Here is a 20,789-nt window from a genome sequence, read left to right on the forward strand (position 1 = left end):
TCTCTTATCTTGGCCAGGGGAAGACTGAAAACAAGGGAGAATTGCCCCAAGGAAGGAAATAAAATATGGATCTGATTTCTGCAGAAGGAAGTATGGTTTATTGGTTTATTGCCTGTCTCTTGACAGCAGTTTCCTCCTAGACTGTGCTCAGGCACAAATTCAATCCTATGGGAGGAATTAAATACTATACCAAATGGCCTACTATTCCTCAAGTTGTCTTCAATGGTGAATTTGTGGACCCTGCAACATATTTCTCCAGATGCATCCAAATAGAAACTTAATGGAGTTAAGAATTTGGTCCACACTTCTAGATTTCAAGAAAGACCATGGCAATAATAATAATAATAATAATAGTTGTTTTGACTTTGACAGAAAGCAGTTTTTGATAACCTGGTACCAGAAATGTCTTATGTAATTTAACTCAAACAGTTAACTTTTTAACTAACAACGAGGTCTATCACTAAAACCTCTTGTTGCCCATTGTACAGTATGCAAAGCTGATGAGCTGATGTGTGGGTATTTGCATGGAAATATTTACAGTCACAGCACTATGAATACAGAGTTTTGCAACTAAAGTAAAACAAGTAGGTGGCTTCTATTTTGCAGTACTTTCGGGTGCATTTTATTTTTGTTTATTTATTAAATTTGTATACTGTCCTTCATCCATAGATCTCAGGGCAGTTCACAACATAAAATACAATATAAAATTCATGATAAAAATGAGAACAAAAACCACAAACCAATAAACCTCCCTCCCCTTCCCCTTCCACAAATACATTTAAAAGTGGTATGTTAATATTTCTTGCAAATTGTGTTCTATATATAATGCATTTTGAACTTGTTTAATTACTGTAATACCTATTGTCAATTTTACACTGTTCACTGCCATGTTGTTGTTGTTTTCTTAATTTGGCAGTATAGAATTTTTTGCTATCCCCCACTACAAAGGCTAGATATTTTTTTTATTGCAAACTGCCAGCTCACAGCTTGGCAATAAGACTGCCTTTTGCAGCCCTATTTCCTTGCCATATGCAATCAACACAAAGGCAAAGCTTCTGATCAGTGCCTGCCATCATATTGGCTTGGGTGTACAGCTATTTAAGACAAATAACATATGCTAGCATTGGATTTAACTAGGAAACATTGAAACTTGTCTCACTGTATATATTACATTTTCTCTAAAAGCATTTAGATATCCAGATTTCCATGATAAAAATAAATCCAGCGCACTAAATATACTTCCAAAGGATGACCAGGGAATAATGTAGACAAACAGGTATGGTGACTGCAATTTGGAATCAAGTTATGGATAGAAAGGGACGCAGGTGGCGCCGTGGGTTAAACCACAGAGCCTAGGACTTGCCGATCAGAAGGTCAGCAGTTCGAATCCCCATGACGGGGTGAGCTCCCGTTGTTCAGTCCCTGCTCCTGCCAGCCTAGCAGGTTCGAAAGCATGTCAAAGTGCAAGTAGATAAAGAGGTACCGCTCCTGCGGGAAGGTAAACGGTGTTTCTGTGTGCTGCTCTGGTTTGCCAGAAGCGGCTTAGTCATGCTGGCCATATGACCCGGAAGCTGTACGCCGGCTCCCTCAGCCAATAAAGCGAGATAAGCGCCACAACCCCAGAGTCTGTCACGACTGGACCTAATGGTCAGGGGTCCCTTTACCTTTACCTATGGATAGAAATACTGTATGTAGCAGGTGTCAGGATTCTCGTTTCCTATAATGCCCCTCAGGGATGCCTCAGAGACCTAGAACTGTTTGGGATTTCACCATCATAAATACTTTTGTATCACTCTCAAACTTGACAACTGTTCTGTTCATCTCTGACCTCGTCTCAGTTCTGAATGCTAAACAGCATCAATAAAAATTATTTGGGTAATTACAATATACATATACAGGGCACCCACTATTTATCTCTCTCCATTTATTCCTAACCTCTGCTTTTTAAAACAACAACAGCACTTTTCCTCTCTCTTCCTTGTCGAACAGAGGATTAACCTCTTTATCCCATGATTCCTGACTTTTTTTTGTAGGAGCTCCTCCTCCTCATGCACTGCCTCATGCACTCCAGCCCCTGCTGCCTATAATTAATTAAGGATAAGCATGATATGTAGTTTCATGCTACAAATTGAATGAGTGTCTAGTTTTGCCCACAGTTAGATACAGGAGATGCCTGCTGATGAGCAAACACAGTTTAGAAGAGGAGTCTGATGTCTGGAAAACAGCCAGTATAATCTCATTATTAAAGATAGATCCAAAAATACAACTATCTTTTTTAATTTTAGTAATGGACCAAGTCACAGGAATTATTTGAAGAGATTAACTACATAGCTAAGGAAGGTCATACTTTGCCTAAAAATAATAGAACTACTGGAGCAAACATGCAAAAGAAACACGTGATGTTATTTGTCCTTCAACCTTCCTTCAATTTTTTTAATGTATATGAGAGGCAGCTAGACCGCTATATTGCTGCACTTATGTGGAAACGTTGCCTTATGCCAGGGATGGGGAATCAATGATCTTCCAAAAGTTGTGGGACTATAACTCCCATTATCTCTAATGAACCATGCCAAGGAAGGCTTTTAATCAACTTAAGCAAATCTGCATCTTACATGGAAGCCTAGCCACTGGATAAAGTTTACCAAATAAATAATTAGCATATTGTCATTTAGTTACAGGTAGGTAGCCGTGTTGGTCTGCCGTAGTCAAAACAAAACAAAATAAATCCTTCCAGTAGCACCTTAGAGACCAACTAAGTTTGCTATAGGTATGAGCTTTCGTTTGCATCCAAACTTAGTTGGTCTCTAAGGTGCTACTGGAAGGATTTTTTTTTAATATTGTCATTTAGTTCAGTGTAGACTACACAAACTGACAGTGCTTCTCCAGAGTTTTCTCCCAGCCTTTCTTGGAGATGTGGGGGGGGGGATTGAACCTGAGACCTTCTGCATGCAAAGCAGATGTTCTAACACTGAGCTATGCCTTCCCCCCTTCTGAAGCTCAAGCCCCTCCGCTTGAGGCAGAAGCCCCTGCGGTATTAACCAACCCCAAGAGGCAAGGGAGCACCCCCCGCCTAGTTTGGAATAAATCTGCCTCCTATAACCAACATGCTTAAATCTAATTAATACATGAAGGGGTTAAGAGCATAGAGTAAGCTGTCCAACCAAGTTTATCTAAGTCACACACCCTTACCTTGGGAGGAAGGGTTACCAAACTTCTTGTTCTCTCTTTTCTACCATGTGAACCCTACCACTAACAGTTATGGCTTAAGCAAGCCATCTTTGTCTTTCTATACAGATAATTTAGGAACCCTTACCATTTTGGGACCTAAGTTATGCTACCTGTCTTTTCTTGTTGATGTATGGAAAAACACATGAATCTGACCTTTGAAGAGTTTGTAAGTAAACCATTTTTAACATACCAAATACATTGTCTCTTTGTATGCTAAGGAAAGTGGGGAACTTTGGAAGAAACTTAGAAAGGGATATTTTAAAGGTCTAACACCCTATATTTCACACTTTATTTTGCTGCATGTTTTGTGATTTTAAACATGGGGGTATTTCATCAAAGAGTACTTGCCCCAAGCCTGGATCTAGGCATCCAGGGAATTCTTCTTTTATTTTACCTAAAGTATCTTCCCCTTTAAAGCAAATACCAAAATATTTAAAACCAACACACAGGACCAGGTGATTTGTTAAGTGGTACAGAGTCTGTCATGACTGGACCTAATGGTCAGGGGTCCCTTTACCTTTTATTGGGTCTGCTTAGGTACCTTAATTCTACCAGGCTCTTTACCAGAAGTGAGCTCCAGAACAAGTTCCCTAATCACCCCTTTGCATGGCTTTCTGTGGGCCTTTGGTCCCCACTGAAACCACAGAGGATTTTTTGTGGAGAGGGTGGCAGAACACATTTATGCTACAGTGCCAAAAATCACTACTTCTGCTGCTCCAACTTAAACCGATATATGGAACTGGGGTGGAAACTGAGCTGGAAACTGACTTCATGAGTCCACAAAGCCTCTTATAGTTGTCCCTGTGCACCATATATTTCTCCAGCTTTCAAAACAACTTTGTGCACTGTTTGGGGGCTATTTCTGAAACCACCCTGCACTTGGGAAGCAGTTTGCCTGCAGCATGGGGGTGGGGGTCCTTCCCACAGGGTTGCCTACCTGGATCCATTTGCATGTACAGAGTTCACTGGAAACAACTTTTCCTAGTCTGTGCTCCATGGCGTCACAGCTATTCCATCCCCTAAGCTTGCAGTTCCCTGAGCTAAAGTTGGGCTGTGAAATATTGAAACTTCAGAGTCTTAATAAACAAGAGAATTTCCGTTTCCTGGCATTGTGCACTTGCTTCTTTGGGGAGTGGGAAATCTAATTGAAATTTCAAGCATGCTCTTCAGAACAGACAGAAAGCAGAACTGAATCTTAATTCCATTACACCACTCCTAGATGTCTCTTTTTAGAAGTCTTTGGTAATAAAATAAAATAAAAAATAGCTGTGGATGATGTATGCAAATAGCTTACGTTCACTTGCAGAGGTGGGGGCGGGAATTAGAGTCGCAAAGCTGTTTCACAAGCTAGACAAGTGCTTGGGAAAATGTTAAAAAGATGTAATTCCACATTTCCTTCCCACTGACACTTCAGGGTGTACACTGCATATTCTTGTTATCTCTTGCTATGAATACTGAAATCATGAAATTAGTAACTCCATGGTATAAAATAATTCTCTCTGTGACACCGGAATAGGTTTCCTTATCACCTGCTTCTTGTTCATTAAGCAACACAGGCATAGACATTCTGTACACTTTTTGAAATTGGTAGCACGTTTCTCATTCATATATATATATATATATATATATATATATATATATATCCTTTTAGCAGCCTCAGTGAAACATTTTCCTACAGCTTAGATTCTGGGTGGATTTGTCTTAATCTTATATGTGATAAATATGCTAATCTAGGCTAACAATCCTATGAGATGGGGCAAAGTGTTCTTTTTAGCAGAAGACGTGAGACCAGTTAGAAAGCCCACTTTTTATTGGCATTGCTTTGATGTACTTAACTCTTCCACTGAAACCAATGGAAGTAAAAAGCGCTTAACTTTGGTCAAATCATTAGCCCAGCAGCGTAGAAAACTCTCTTCAGAATTCAAGGATTCTTCAATCAGCAGAACTGTCAGAGTTGAAGTGATGATGGCAAATCCTGTAGCGTATCTAGTACTACATTTATAAAATAGGCTGTTTCTCTCACCCTTCCTTTAGACATGTCCGTTTATCTTCCTACAGGTTTTGCTGAAGCTAAGCAGGTTGGGATCTGGTCGTTACCTGAATGGGAGACGCTTCACAACTGTACCTTCAGTGATTCAAGTTCCATCAAGGCAAAATAGAAATCTACTGAATTAATAAGTAAATGAATAGAATAGAATAGAATAGAATAGAATAGAATAGAATAGAATAGAATAATTGGAAGGGACCACAAGAGTCATCTAGTTCAATCCCTGCAATGCAGGAATCTTTTGCCCAACATGACCCCGAAATTAAAAGTCTCATGCTCTACCAACTGAGCTATCCAGCTATTCTAAATGGACTTTTATTAATTTTTTTAAAAGAAACTTTCATCCTCTCCCTGCAGTAAAAAAAACAAAACCTGGAGTTCACCGTTCCTAATTGCAACTTTTAATATAAAAATCATTTAATACATAAACCAGTCTGAAAATGCCACCCACATTTTTATAATAATTCTAGCTGAAATGAATTAGAGCTGTATTAAAAGCAACAATACTACATTTTATGTGGTGTAGAACATAAAAGATAATGCCCCTGGCCTTCATGCATTTAGGATGCAATCCTGTAACTACTTACTGGGTAGTAAACTCCAATTAAACATAGTGGGATTTACTTCTGAGTAAACAGATATAGGATTACACCATTCCTAATCTCTCAGCAGGATGAATATGAAGTTGATCTGAATGGATGGAGGATAAGAGAAGCTCATAAGTGCTTTGAAGGAGGTCTGTATTTTTCATTGCATTTAATCCATTGTTTTTCATAGTTTTGTGAATACTCCACAAGGGTGTCCAATTTTTAGCTTGCATGCTGAGGGACATACTGGAGTCACAAATTAATAAAACCCTGACAATCTTTTCTTCTTTGGAGATCTACCTTAGGTTGGGGCAATTACCAGATCTGTGCTTCCTCACAAACATGGATGTCAAGCTGATGCATGCCAAAATTTCCCAAGGGCAGAACTTTCAGTGGAAACGTGTTAAGCACATTCTAACCTTCTTATCCTATTCCTTCTCTGATGGGCAAGAAATTAATTATGTTTCCGTCTGAATGTACACCTAATTTGCATGTCCGAAACCATAAACAAACTGAAATGCAACTTTCCTTTGAAATTAACGCTGGTCCAAGTGGTGGCACACAGTGCTCCAGCCAAACATCATACATACCCAAAACAGCATATATTTGTGAAAATAGCATACCAAAAATGCATTATATATGGGGGAAGTCATGAAAAACTAAGAGAAATCAAATTGACAGATACAGTATGTCCATTCCTACTGGTGAAGATAAACCGGCAGGGATACACAGCAGCCCTGATCTCTCCTCTGTCTTCCTGAGGGAGTTTTGCCAATGAGAATGGTGCTTTGCAGCCTCCTTAGATACAGCTGTACTATATATAATGTGTACTTTGATTTTCCCTAAGATGATTTTGCACAGACACTTTAGCTACGTGCTGGCAGCTTACCCAAGGGCCTCTACAACAATTGCATAGACTAACAATTCTTTTCCAATCATCTACAAATATTCAGGAGGCTTTCCCAATGACTGTAGCTTCAGAGATGGCTGTTCCTTCCTCTAAGTATGCACATCGAAAAACAATCTCAGAATCCCACAATTACATGTATTGTAGCAATGTTATGTTCTGCAGGCTTGACCTAGCTACAGAGATATGCATTTCTGGCACATCATGAAGAAGGAATCTGCTGCATAAAATAGCCTTCACCCTGAAGCCTTGGCTTACTCCGAATCTATGGGCACTTGATACCTGTGTTGTAAACAGGCCATTCATCGTGTGAGGGCACTGTGCCATCCAAACATATTGTGATGAACATCACTAGCCAGAGAGTCCTGCTATGAAACTCTAGACTGTTGACTCGTGGCAGAATTCCCAGCCAGGAAAGACTATCGGCCATCTGTTCCATTGGAATCAGTCGGTGTCTAAAGAATGGCCTGTCACTCATCAATTACTTGACGTGAGCACAATCCCTTGAACAAGCCCCATTGAAATGAATGAGAGTTATGCAAAAGATGTTACTACTTTTTTGCAGCTGGCATTCATTTCAGTGGCACTTGAAAAGGAGAACTGCTCAACAGCTTTCACCTTATCTGTCCAAATCTGCTGATGCATCATCTGTTGGATATTGTGAACAATGTATGCAAAAATGCAAAATTAGGAATATTTATTAATATTGTCATTGTTCCACCTCCTTTCTCCAGCAGTGTTCATTTCTTTGCACATTGCATTTGGGGATTTAACAAGTCATAGGGAAAGACTTGTTCCTTCCCAACATTAAGAACCTCATCTATTCATAATTGTCCTCAGCTCCACTCAGAGCAGTGGCAGCTTGGCTGAGCCAGCACCGTTGGATACAGAAGCTCCCAGGCTCCAAAATCACACCTGGGTAGGGATGTAAGATGGGCTGGGGTTCATCAGTATGCAGATAATACCCAGCTCTACTTCTCTTTTAAATCAGAACCAGTGAAGGCGGTGGAGGTCCTGTGTGAGTGCCTGGAGGTGGTTGGAGGATGGATGGCAGCTAACAGATTGAGGTTGAATCCTGACAAGACAGAAGCACTGTTTTTTGGAAATGGGGGCAGGCAGGTGTGGAGGACTCCCTGGTCCTGAATGGGGTAACCTTGCCCCTGGGGGACCAGGTGCACAGTCTGGGGAGTCATTTTGGACTCACAGCTGTCCATGGAGACGCACGTCAATTCTGTATCCAGGGCAGCTGTCTACCAGCTCCATCTGGTACACTGGCTGAGATCCTACCTGCCCACACTGTCTCACCAGAGTGGTGCATGCTCTGGTTAACTCCTGCTTGGACAGCTGCAATGCGCTCTACATGGGACTATCTTTGAAGGTGACTCAGAAACTACAACTAATCCAGAATGCAGCAGCTGGATTGGTGACTGGGAGTGGCTGCCAAGACCATATAACACCAATTCTGAAAGATCTACATTGGCTCCCAGGTGCTGACCTTTAAAGCCCTAAACAGCCTCGGCCCAGTATGCCTGAAGGAGTGTCTCCACCCCCATCATTCAGCCTGGACATTGAGGTCCAGCTCTGAGGGCCTTCTGGTGATTCCCTCACTGTGAGAAGTTACAGGAACCAGGCAGAGGGCCTTCTTGGTAGTGGCACACGCCCTGTGGAACGCCCTCCCTTCAGATGTCAAGGAAATAAAAAACTACCTGACTTTTAGAAAACATCTGAAGCAGCCCAGTTTAATGAAGTTTTTAATGTTTGATGTTGTATTGTGTTTTTAATATTCTGTTGGGAGCCGACCAAAGTGGCTGGAGAAACCCAGCAGATGGGTGGGGTATAAATTTATGATGATGATTGTATTCACTTGACTGATTTTTGTTCCTGAACACAGATAAGTATGCAAACTACTGCAAGTCCCACTTGCATGTCTACTTAGCGTTGAATTCTCTGACTTCCCCAACAGGGACCTGTCAACCAGGGGCCCTAAGCCAAAAATCTCTACAGTGAAACCTCTAGTGATTCCCCTAATCCCTTATGAACTAGCCTCCTCCACACCAGGCTCCTCCACACCTTTCCCCCATGTCTGCCTGTTAATGTAGGCAACAATCCTGGAATGAATTAAGAAAAAGGAGGCGAAGGACTAGGCTGCTTTGCGGCTTCCTCAGGGAAGAGATGGAGCTTGGGAGGCAGGGCCAGCCTGCCCATGAGGCAGGCTGAGACAGCTGCCTCAAGTGGCAGAACCCCAAGAAGAAGCACCCCCATGATCACCCCACCCCCTCTGCCAGTGGAGAAGCGGTGGCAATTCCCAGTGAGATCTCATGAAATACTGCAGAGTTCGCAAGATTTCCATAAGATCTTGCCAGAACCTGCTGCCATCGCTGCTGCTTCATGGGTACTGCCACACAACCCAGGTAATGGAGGCTTCAGCAGGGGCAGGGTAGGGTGGGACAGCACCTTCCTGTTTCACCTCAAGTAGCAAAACAGGGTGCACCACCTGTTGGGAGAGTTGATTTGGTTAATATGCCTCACGTCATCTGCAAATCCTGTTGGAGCAAGCTGCTCATTTGAAGGTATCTGAGGTCTTCGACACATATCCCATTGTTTGGGTGGCCATGTGTCCTATTTTAAATAGTGTACTTTTCTATTTGAAAGGGTCCTTTATTTTAAATGCTGACTGATCCAAGTCCAGTTTAAAGATATAGAACCTAGGAAGGAAGAGTAAGATGCTCCGAGCTGCCCATTGAAAGCTTGCACCTGGGAAACAGACTGAGCAGGAATACAGCCCTCCTGGTCACACGCTTCCCCGCTATTGTGAGATATATTGTCTTTCTATTTAAATTATAGTAATTGTTTCTAAATGTGCATCCACACATGTGTCAATCAGCATAAGTAAATTTGTGTCCTCTTTTGTTTTCATTTTTTTAAGGTATGAATTTTCTCCCTTTGTTTTGGTGGTACATAAAGTGGCCACTCTACTCAATGAGGTCAGAACAGAACAATACTGTAATGAATAATGTATACCTTATAGAACTGAGATCAAGTTAAGAGACATAAATAAATTTCCAGTGGGGGAAAATGTTATATCTTCTTGATAGCAAAATTATTCTTCAGATCCCATTGCGGGGGCAAGAAAGCACACTACAGCATGATGTTTTGCCAAGTTTCTGATTTTCCCCATTCCTGCTACATTTTAAAGCAGAGCAGAGATCTCTAATTATCTGTAGCTGCTTTCCATTTGCACTGTGAATCAGTTTGATGAGAATTGTTTAAGAGCATAATCATTTCATTGAACTGCCTCAAAAACAGCACACACTGTTTCACAGCTAATGAAAAAGGAACTGTGTACACTCCTAGTCTGAGTCTTTCTTGTTTGCCATGACTATGGATTAAAAAATATTTAACTGTGAAGCATTTAATTAAGTTTCAAATGTATTATTTGAAAACACAATACAGAACAGTACCTGGGTCATTATCAAACTGGTAGATGGTGAGGAAGGGAGCATTGGCACCTTGTATGACCTAAAACTAAATGCCTCAGATTATTTCACTCTTTGCACTTGGAACACTTCCAAAAACTATCCTAGGCCTACACAATACAGTTAAGCAGTCATGGCTTCCCTGAAAGAATCCTTGGAGTTGCAGTTTGTTAAAGGTGCTGTTAGAGAGTTGTTATGAGACCCCTATCCCCCTCACACAGCTCCAATTTCCAGAGTTTCCTAGGAAGGAGGATCAACTGATAAACTACTCTGGGAATTGTAGAAAAGGAACAACAGCTTTAGTTTTTGTCCTCTTTTTCAATAGTTTATATCCTCTTTTTGGCAATGTGTAAGTATCCCCCCCCTTAATTCCATATATATATATATATATTCTCCCAATAGTTATTCTGCGATTTTCTTCAATTCTCCATCAGTTTTTTCCACTTCTTTTGTTTAAAAAAAGATTTTGCTGCTGCTTGCATTTCTTTCTCTCTTCCCATCTGTTCCCAGATGCACTGTATTCAGCAAAGCCAAGATATATACATCACTGAAGTCTAACAATACAAGTTTTAAACAGTGGTGGCCACCCTTTTTTGCAAATTGCTGTTGGCATCTGTCAGTCTTGGGAGACAATGGAGGAGTGAGCCTTTGGGGGTTAGGTCAAACTATTGGAAGGCTGCAGCGCCTGCTGTGTCTGTAGAGACTGATACGGGAGAGACATGTTTTGTTGCAGTTGGGGCAGATGAGGGAGTCCTATTGTGCTGCTCCAGATGCACTGTGGCATTTAGATGTTATTAGACTTCAACTCTCATCAGCTCAGCCAGCGTGGCCAGTGACCGGGTATGATGAGAGTTGTGGTCTGGCAAAATTGTTGTTGTGGTGATCAGCCCACAATCATGTACTGTGGGGTGGGGAGAGATACCACTGAAAAGGTCTGCTATCTTCTTGTCATTCTCCACACCTCATTTTGAGTGGACACATGGAAAAGGACTTCGGATGTCTGAGTTTTGGTTAGATTCATATGGGAGAGATGATCCTTGAGGTAATTAGGTCCCAGGTTGCATAGGTCAAAAACTAGCACCCTGAATTCAGCCTGGAAGCCAGCTGGCAGCTGGGCCGGAATTGGTGTAATATACAGTACTCAGACTACCAAGTCCTAGTCAACAATCTGGCTGCTGAATTCTGCTTTAGCTGCAGTTTCTGAATCATCTTCAAATGCAGTCTTATGTATAATGCATTGTAGTAAACTAACCTAGAGTTTACCAGACCACAGACAACTGAAGCTAGGCCAATCCAAATAAGCCACCACCACAGTAGTGAATATAGAAGTATAGGGATACACACCTGTTCCTAACCGGAGGGTGGTCTCATCCAGCTGGAACCCCAGTCATCCCATCTAGGAAACCACTAACAGTCTTGCTGTTGCCTCACCCCTCTCTCTCCTAGTAATATGCAGCAACGCCATCATGGGAGGCCAGGGAAAGGCTGTCACTCCACCCCCCACTGACCACTGCTATTTGTTGCTATAACCCTTTACTTTCCAAAGACATTTAAATGTCCCATTTGCAATGCACACGATGTTGTGATGCAAGGCACTGTGATACACAGAGAGGAAAAGAAACCTTATTAGGTCCGTCGCATTTCCAAGATGCACTTTAGAGATAAGGACCCCTGACCATTAGGTCCAGTCGCAGACGACTCTGGGGTTGTGATGCTCATCTTGCTTTACTGGCCGAGGGAGCTGGCGTACAGCTTCCGGGTCATGTGGCCAGCATGACTAAGCTGCTTCTGGCAAACCAGAGCGGCACAGGGAAACGCTTTTTACCTTCCCGCTGGAGCGGTACCTATTTATCTATGTGCACTGCGCGCTTTTGAACTGCTATGTTGGGAGGAGGGGGGGCAAGCAATGGGAACTCATACCGTTGCGGGGATTCGAACTGCCGACCGTCTGATCGGCAAGCCCTAGGCTCTGTGGTTTAACCCACAGCGCCACCCGGGTCCCACTTTAGAGAGCTATGTGCAAAAATGTGAAAGTATTTCAAAAACTCATGATTTCTTTCATTCACAATTATAGCATTAAATTTGTAACTTATTTTGATTTATGATGGGTTCAGCTTGTTCAGTATGTAGTTTTAAGACCCATTGTAGGCTCCATTCCTCATGGATACTCAACCAACTGTGTGTATTAATCTCTTCCCACCTAACACTCCGCTTGAGTCAGGATTCTTGTGTTCCTGCTGTAAACAAAGGGAATGTTTTCTCTCTCTGCTACCACTGACATGGACTTTTTAAATCAGTATGGGAAGATTATTATTGCCTTATGCTTATTTTTTCCCCTTATACAACTGAGTCTTGTTCTGACTGTGGGGAGCCCTGTTTTGTTTTCGGAGGAGATAATTCTGTCTTCCTGTAACGATGAAATGTTTTACCTAACACAAATCCTCACTGGAAAATGGCTGAAGCAGAAATCTAAGAAACCAACCATCAGGTCCTGGCTACTAGCCAAGGAAACATGTGCTCCAGTGCATTAGGCAGAGAGGTTCTCATTGTGTATCTGATTAAGTTAGCATGGCCGACTTCAAGCTAAAGAGGGAAAATTAGTATTGCAAAGCATATTGGTATAAAGGGCTGATTACTGGTTGTGGGATGTAATTCACAGATGAGAGCAATATCCCGTTGTTGTGATACAATAATGGTCCAACAAACCAGTATCCACAGAACTGGAACAATGCAAAAGCCTTTTCTTTTGAAATTAAAAAGCAACAAGGATGTATTTGATTTTCAAAAGGGTGGGGGGATAGAGCTGTCTTTCTACCAAAAGAAAGCACTAATCCATTCAGTGTACTGTTCTTTTCTTGTCCCAGAGGATAAGTGAGCAAAAGAAATAATGGCAAATTAACAATATATTAACTACTGCACATGCACTGCATTTTGTAAACTCTGGGGCAATGCATGGATTAAATTCTAAATACCACTATCTCCCATCATTGCTCTAAGACCTGATGCTGCAACACTTCTCAATAAATCTTATTGCCATTGGAGATTGCCCCCTTGTACCACCCTTCAGCATAAAGAAATGCCTAAGGAGTCAACGCATTGCTTATGGGAAAAGACATTTACTACCAAGATAGAGACTTGGAACCTTTAACAGACATGCACCTAATAAACTCAAAGAGTTGATACTTATTATTCAACATCAGCCATGAGGGAAGACAATGATGAATCTGAAGTGTCAAGTAGATGTTAAAATCAATTCTTAGTGTTGCCTGAAACAAACAGTCGTATGCAGCTGAATTTATTGCCACAGGACACTCAAAGTCACCATCTGTTGGCTCCTACTGGAAAAAAATATTGCTGGTTGAGACAGTCCATAATACTGATAAGTTTCCTTCTTTTAAAACAACTGCATTATATTTTAGCCCCCCAAAACAATTTAATGTTTCAAGTAGGCACTTGTTAACTTACCAAAAAGCACACAGCAGTGAGAAACGAGTACTTAGAACTCATTTCACTTCTCCTCTCAATACGGTAGATGTAAAAATGAAATAATTTTATTTTGTAGAAGCTGCCCCCCCCTTTCCATTACAGAGTTAAAAATGTTTCTCAGCTAAAGTATTAGCTGCTAATGGAAGCTTTTAACACTCAGCCCTGGCAAGCTTCCTAGGAGACAATAATGAGACATGAAAGCTCTAAGATTTATTTAAAAGGAGACTTTAGAGTTGACTGCTGAAGACCTCTTTGCTCAGAATAATGGAATAAATAGCAATGCAGTTTCCCCAGCTTTGTTTCAGTCACGTTGGACGCATTCCAGTAAAGAGATCTGCCTGCATAAAAGCAGCTGACATGCTGAATAAAACTAATGATCTCCATATCTTATGGTGCCATCTATCAGCTGCATTACTTAACATTTTACTAGCACTGGGGGAGATGGAAACTCCCATTCACTTTAACAGGAACTTTTTTCTCTATGCAAATTGCAGTCATGGTGCCCTTAATTTGAACGCAGATTATGGGGGTCAAGTGCTAAATGCCCTTTAAAGATAAAGGTACCCCTGCCCATACGGGCCAGTCTTGACAGACTCTAGGGTTGTGCACTCATCTCACTCTAGAGGCCGGGAGCCAGCGCTGTCCGCAGACACTTCCGGGTCACATGGCCAGCGTGACGAAAGCTGCTCTGGCGAACCGGCACCAGTGCCGCACACGGAAACGCCGTTTACCTTCCCGCTATAAAGCGGTACCTATTTATCTACTTGCACTTAGGGGTGCTTTCGAACTGCTAGGTGGGCAGGAGCTGGGACCGAACGACGGGAGCTCACCCTGCCGCGGGGATTCGAACCGCCGACCATGCGATCGGCAAGTCCTAGGCGCTGAGGTTTAACCCACAACGCCACCCGCGTCCCAAATGCCCTTTACCCTCCACTTTAGGGTCCTGATCTAGAGGAGGTGGTCCATAGCTCTGTGATAGACCATCTCCTTTGTATACTTAAGATCCCAGGTCCAATCTCCAGCAGCTCCAGTTAGGGCTGGAAGGGCCTCCTTTTCCAAATCCTTAGTAGCAACCACTAGTCAGTGTAGACAATCCACAGCTCAATGGCTCATTCATCAAACTCAGTATACGGTAGCTTCCTCTGTTCCATGCCCTGGCATTTTGTGTCAACAAAACAAAACAAAACCCTACTCTCCACTATGCAGCTATTCTGACATGTCATTTGACCCTCATCCATTGCTGTGCTCTGTGATCTTCCACGCCCTGCTGAGGAATAAACTCCATTGATCTCGGTGGGACTTGCTTCCAAACAATAAGGTGGGAGACGGTGGTTTATATGGAAAATGTTTGTATCAGTGCTTTCTTCCAGACATTATTGTCTGTGGACTTTAGAAGCAGGCTTCTACATGCAGACCTCCTTGATCATTTGGGTAGCATAGGGAGGAAGTTGTTGTTTAAAATAGAAACTCCATGTGCAGCAGGTAAACATTTGTGGCACTACCAGAGCTTCATTGGGCTTGCACCCACAGTCGCTTTGCATGGTCAGTGAGATATACTCTGATTCCTGTAGTGATTTTACTGCAGCTCTTTACTGCAGCTTGTAAAGCAGTGAATGAATTGCCCCCCCCCCAACCTCAGGCTTTTATATACATTATTTACACAATGCATCCTGTCTGATTGGCTGATTCTGCTTCCCTCCTGAAGCCTGATTGGTCTTTTCCTGCAGGCCAATCAGTTGTTGTTGCATTCTACGATCCTACCAGCCTAATAGGCTGATTAACTTCCTTCTGGAGCCTGATTTGTCTTTTCCTGCAAGCCAATCAGTTGTTGCATTCTAAGATCCTACTTGCCTATTGTTCTAGGATCCAAGCTTAGTACATAACAGTGCTTACTATCTGTGCAGTCCAAACCCAAGATCCACCAGGATGATCAAGACTGGAACAGGTGGATTTGGGGCTGTCCCAGCTGAGCTGGGGCTTAGCCAGGCCTACACCACAATGACTCCCTCAACCTGTCTGAGGCATAAGTCCAGAGGTCCTGTGGGCAGTGCAGGGCAAAGAGAGCCTTACACAAAACCTATTTCAGCTCTGGCATGTGACCTAACAATGCAGTGGAACTTAGGCCGGCATAACAAGTGCTGCAAGTCAAATTCTATTTTAAAGGTTTGTTTTCCCTCTGTGTCATGAACTGGCAGATTAGCGGGGAGGAGGAAGAGGATTCTGGTGAGGGCTGTAGCCATGACTGAGGCACTCCAGCTGGGGATGGAGAAGGAGAGGTTGGTGTAGAAAGTACTTGCAGGGGTGATGGAGGATGATGTGGGTCAGTGGACACACTGGAAACAGAGCAACAGGACCCCTCACCAGAGCCAGAGGGGCCCCTGTCTGCCCAAACACAGCACGCTCTGAGGTGTAAGGAGCAGTGGGGGAGAGGGCAAGGCTCTGGGAGGCTGAGGGCCCACAACCCTGCTCATTAGCTGGCCAGATGGGTCTCATTACTTCCAGGAGGAGGTGTGTGATTCCTCAGCTGGAGGAGGCTCAGAACAGGTGAGGGTCACCTGCCTTGTCAAGCCCAGATGCTGCAGTCAACATGCAAGGTATAATAAAAGGGAAGCAGAGATGAGGTGCTATGTCTGCTCAACTGCCCATGTTGGTTGGACCACAGCCTGGATGTTCCAGGGAGCTTTTTGGGACTGTGCATATGTGGGGTTGACTTCTGGATCGGCAGCAGAGATGGGAGCCTAACCCTGGCAAGACTTTGGACCTGTTGGCCTGCCAGACTGCATGCTAGCATCTGCTGTGGGATTGTGCACCCCAGCAAGAGTTGCTACCAGGTACCCTGTAGTTCAAGACCCTCTATCAGGCTGAGGCTGGTTCAGTGGGTAGTAGCCCTGCTCCTGAATGGAGCTTGGAATAAGGATAACTTATACCAGTTTCCTATACTTAGGAATTGCTCTGTAATGGTTTGGGGGATGATGGCTGCTGTTAAAGCCGGCTGTGTGTATCACTGGGCACAACCGACTGATGTTTGCACAGATGTGTGGATTGGGACCCATGTGTTTGGATGTGATATATATTCACTTGGGGGGGATGCTTTAGTAAAAACAAGACAAAATAAAACAATCTTATTTGACCTGAAACATTTAAAATGTTTTGCTGAAATGATCTGGCACCTCTATATGTTGAACACCTCTGTTGATATTTGACAGAGGAATCATGGAGAACAGGTTTTGGTGTCAACTATCCTGTAAGGAAAAAAAATCACTTAAATTTGACCCTAATAATAACCCCCTTCCTGCAAATACAATCTATTTAACTGGATCTGTGATGGTTTACTGTTACTGAGACCATGAGCAACAATTAGAAACATTTATTGTACAGTACTAATCAATTCAGTTGACTTAAAGCTATGAAAATGTGAAGTTTCCCCTCTGTTTAGTTCTGTATGTCAGCCATATGCAATCCATAGAAGATGCAGTGTGGACATCAATCTTCCGTCTCACTTTGCAGTGAGCAATTTGACAGCTAGTCTTTTGAAACAGTGCAGCAAAATAGATTATTCTTGTTTCCCTTGTATAATCGCAAAGGTAATCTTCCAAGCGCAGCAGAGACCGAATGTTCCACTCTTTGTATCCTTAGCAACACAAGTTCAGTCCTCTGCATCAGAGTTCAGTGGAAACCAAATGGGTCACATATTTCCCAAAGGGAAAAGTATTGGTGAGTCAGCCCCACAGTATAGCAAACACCGGAAGGAGGTGAAGGAGTTCAGCAAATCATTCGAACTGTGTGCCACTTCAGGAGGGAGAACAGGAGGTACACTCCTCAAATCTATCAAACTGAGACTCCATGCATAACCTATTTGGTGATGTCATGACAGCTGCTGGTGAATAATACTATATTCAAGTTTGACATAGAGGGGCAACACATGATATGCATATGTAGCTGTCACCACAAGGGATTGGGGAGAAATTCTGTTCAGTTTACACTTAAAGGTGATTTCCAAAATAATATGCAAACTGACACAATCATCCTTTGGAACTTGCACTTCTCTGAACTGGGCAATGACGTTTCCCAGCAAGGTTATGTATAAGAATGCATATACTAAAGTGTGCATAAAAATGCATACAGTATATTAGTGAAAATAACATTAGAAATGCATTATATTAGGGAAAACATAAATATTAGGGGAAATAAAGTGTTGCAAAAAAATATGTGTATATTGGGAAAATCTGCATACAGGTATTTATATATTAGGAGAAATTTACACTAAAATATTGATGATTTTTCCCTGAAGGACTTTTAATGCAAACCAATGTAGAAAGGTGGAGAATTGAAGACAGGAAAAATTAGAAACTGAAATTGACAGATTCATCCAGCTGAAGTCACCACACAGCATCCTCGGGCAGCTACCAAGGCCTCAGCAGCTCAGCAATGCCCACTGCAGCTATCGTGCCCATCAACTCATTACAGCATGGAGGAAGGGTAGGAAGCTTGTGGTTATGCTTTGCATATTTTCACGGAATGTTGATATTCCCATTAAAATGTCGTTATGTGGCCATTTTTGCAATTAGACAGGAATTTTCTTCCATCAAGAAGTCTCATTTCTACTCAATTATCTCAAGGAATAAATTAACATATGGGGGAGAAGGAGAGGTAACAGCCACAGAACAGGTTCTCTGGTTGAGAAATAAGCAATATTGCCTAAAGCCAACAAGAAGGAAGAGCTTTTTGACATTTGTGGTTTAATATTCTTTCTGCATACTTCGAATACTGGCAGCACATAAACAAAAAGCTATGGATGCTTTGAGCAGAGTAAAATTGTTTTCTTTTCTCTTCCCATATAAAAAAGTAGGGTGAAGAGGCCTTAACAAAAGGGAGACCTAAAATAAACATGGAATCCAAAAGTTCTGGGAAGTAACTTCAAAATGAACCGTTTCTTTTCTTGTCTGTTTATTCTAATTAAATTTTTGCGTTGGACATAATAAAAAAAATCAAATAAATGCACAATAGCAATCAGAGACCATATCCAGAAAATATAAAGATTTAAGGGGAAGGAATGCCACTGGTCAAAAGGGATATTCTGAACTTTCCTTCTGGAAGCGGGAGTGTATGTGATACAGTTAGCAAAAGAGGAGAAAACCATGTTAAAACAATGTAACTCATTAATAATTATCTAATTATGAACCTCTTACCAATATAAAATAAATAAAATGTAAAAAAATGGAGGAGCAATGTAAACCAATCTGACTGGTAAAATATAGGCAGGTTAGGAAATAGATGGCCACAACTGTGTACAAAAAAATAAGGTTTAACCAAATCTCTTGACAGTTAACATTGGTGGGTCAGTTTCTCCAGCAGGACCAGATGCCACACACTGTGAGTTCAGTTCCCAGGGTCCTTTAAATGCATGGTGTGGATGTGACCAGGGTACCAACCCTTTAAGCAGTGCTCTTTTTCTAGGCAAAGAGCTGCTGGAGCTCACTGTGAACTTCTCCCTTGTTCTCTTAGGATGGCAATGGTATCCACACGAGAGGTGCCGGACCTGAGCTCCAGTGAGCTCCGTCTGGGGGGGAAAGCCGTACCTATAAATTACATGAATTTGTCACTTTCCAAACCTGTGCAGTTTCCAAGCATGCAGCAACCAAGAGGGAAAATTATAAAATCCTCACATAGAACCATTTTGTTCACCAAAAAATCACAGGAGCATGGATTTAGCATTGGGTATAATGATTTGTTGAATCATTTTAAATACTTACCGATAATGCTGATTCTGAAAATTTGAAAAAACCCTCTGTCAAGTCCTGAGGAGGATGAGCCCACACGAGTCTGCAGGAAGCAGGTCAGGCAAACAGAGCAGAGACTGACAAGCAGAGACAGTATTCATGCAAAGGTCAAAAAACAGGGTTAGAAAGCAAGAGCAATCAAGTTCTTCAGAAAACTAGAGTGGCAAACCCTCTAAGTGTCCCTATTTTCCAGGGATGTTTCTGATTTAGAGAAGCCATCCTGGTTTCTGATTTGATCCTGGAATGTCCCTCTTTTCCTTAGGATGTCCCTATTTCCACCAGAGAAATGGTGGAGGTTATGGAGTTATCTGACCCCTGAGCCATTTGAAGGCAATCCTGTTTAGAGAAGTTTAGAGATGTGTGGGGTATAAATAGTAATATTATCATTATGGAATGGGACATCCCTATTTTCATCAGAGAACTGTTTGAGGGTATGGAGTGGTCCCAGGGAGGAGCTGACTTACCGTATTGGCCTGATATAAGCCACACCTTTAAAATTCAGGGGGGGGGGAGAGAAAAAGGCAATACCTGAATATAAGCCACTCCCTTGAAATTCCACAGGCATTCACACCTGTTCTGTATTACCGTATGTCTGTTTCAGCAGTGATATTGCAAAAGCCAATTTTTGTAAGGTCATGAATTTAAGCTGCACTTTAACTTTTCACGGTTGGAATTGGGGGGGGGGAGTGTGGCTTATATTCGGTCCAATGTGGTACTCCAAAAGTGTTGAGTGCAGTGACTGAGTCCTTACACAGTCCCTTGCATTGACTAGGCTTTCAGGTCCTGTCCCCTTGCTGGACATCAGAGCTCCTTAAAGAGTTAGGTCCTCTGACCTAGAGCCTGGTGATCCATCACCTTTCAGTTACCGGTATCTCTTGCTGGGCACACCACCAGCTGGTGAAGAAACTCAGTGGGACATGAGATCATTGGAGTTGAGGATGCTGGTCCCTTGATGGTGTCTGGTTCAGAGGCTGCAGAAGCTGGGAGTTCAGTGTCTCAGGTCTTGCTTGAGGGTGCTAGACTCAAGGTTATTATCGGGATCAAAAACCAGCCTCTCTGTAGGTTGAGCTGCTGGGTCTTCTGACTTGGTGGCCCCCTCTCCCTCTGAGTCACCATCTAAGTCACTGCTGGAAGCCTGATCATCATGGCACCCACCAACACAGTAGGAATGACATTGTGCTTACATGGCTTAAGGTACAAAAAAGTACATGCATCAATAATGATTCTCTTAATACCCATGGAAATGGAGCTGAATACTTGCTTCCATAAGAGAGAGCA

Source organism: Podarcis vaucheri (genome assembly GCF_965113315.1).
Source record: "Podarcis vaucheri genome assembly, chromosome: 11".
In the NCBI taxonomy this organism is placed as follows: Eukaryota; Metazoa; Chordata; class Lepidosauria; order Squamata; family Lacertidae; genus Podarcis; species Podarcis vaucheri.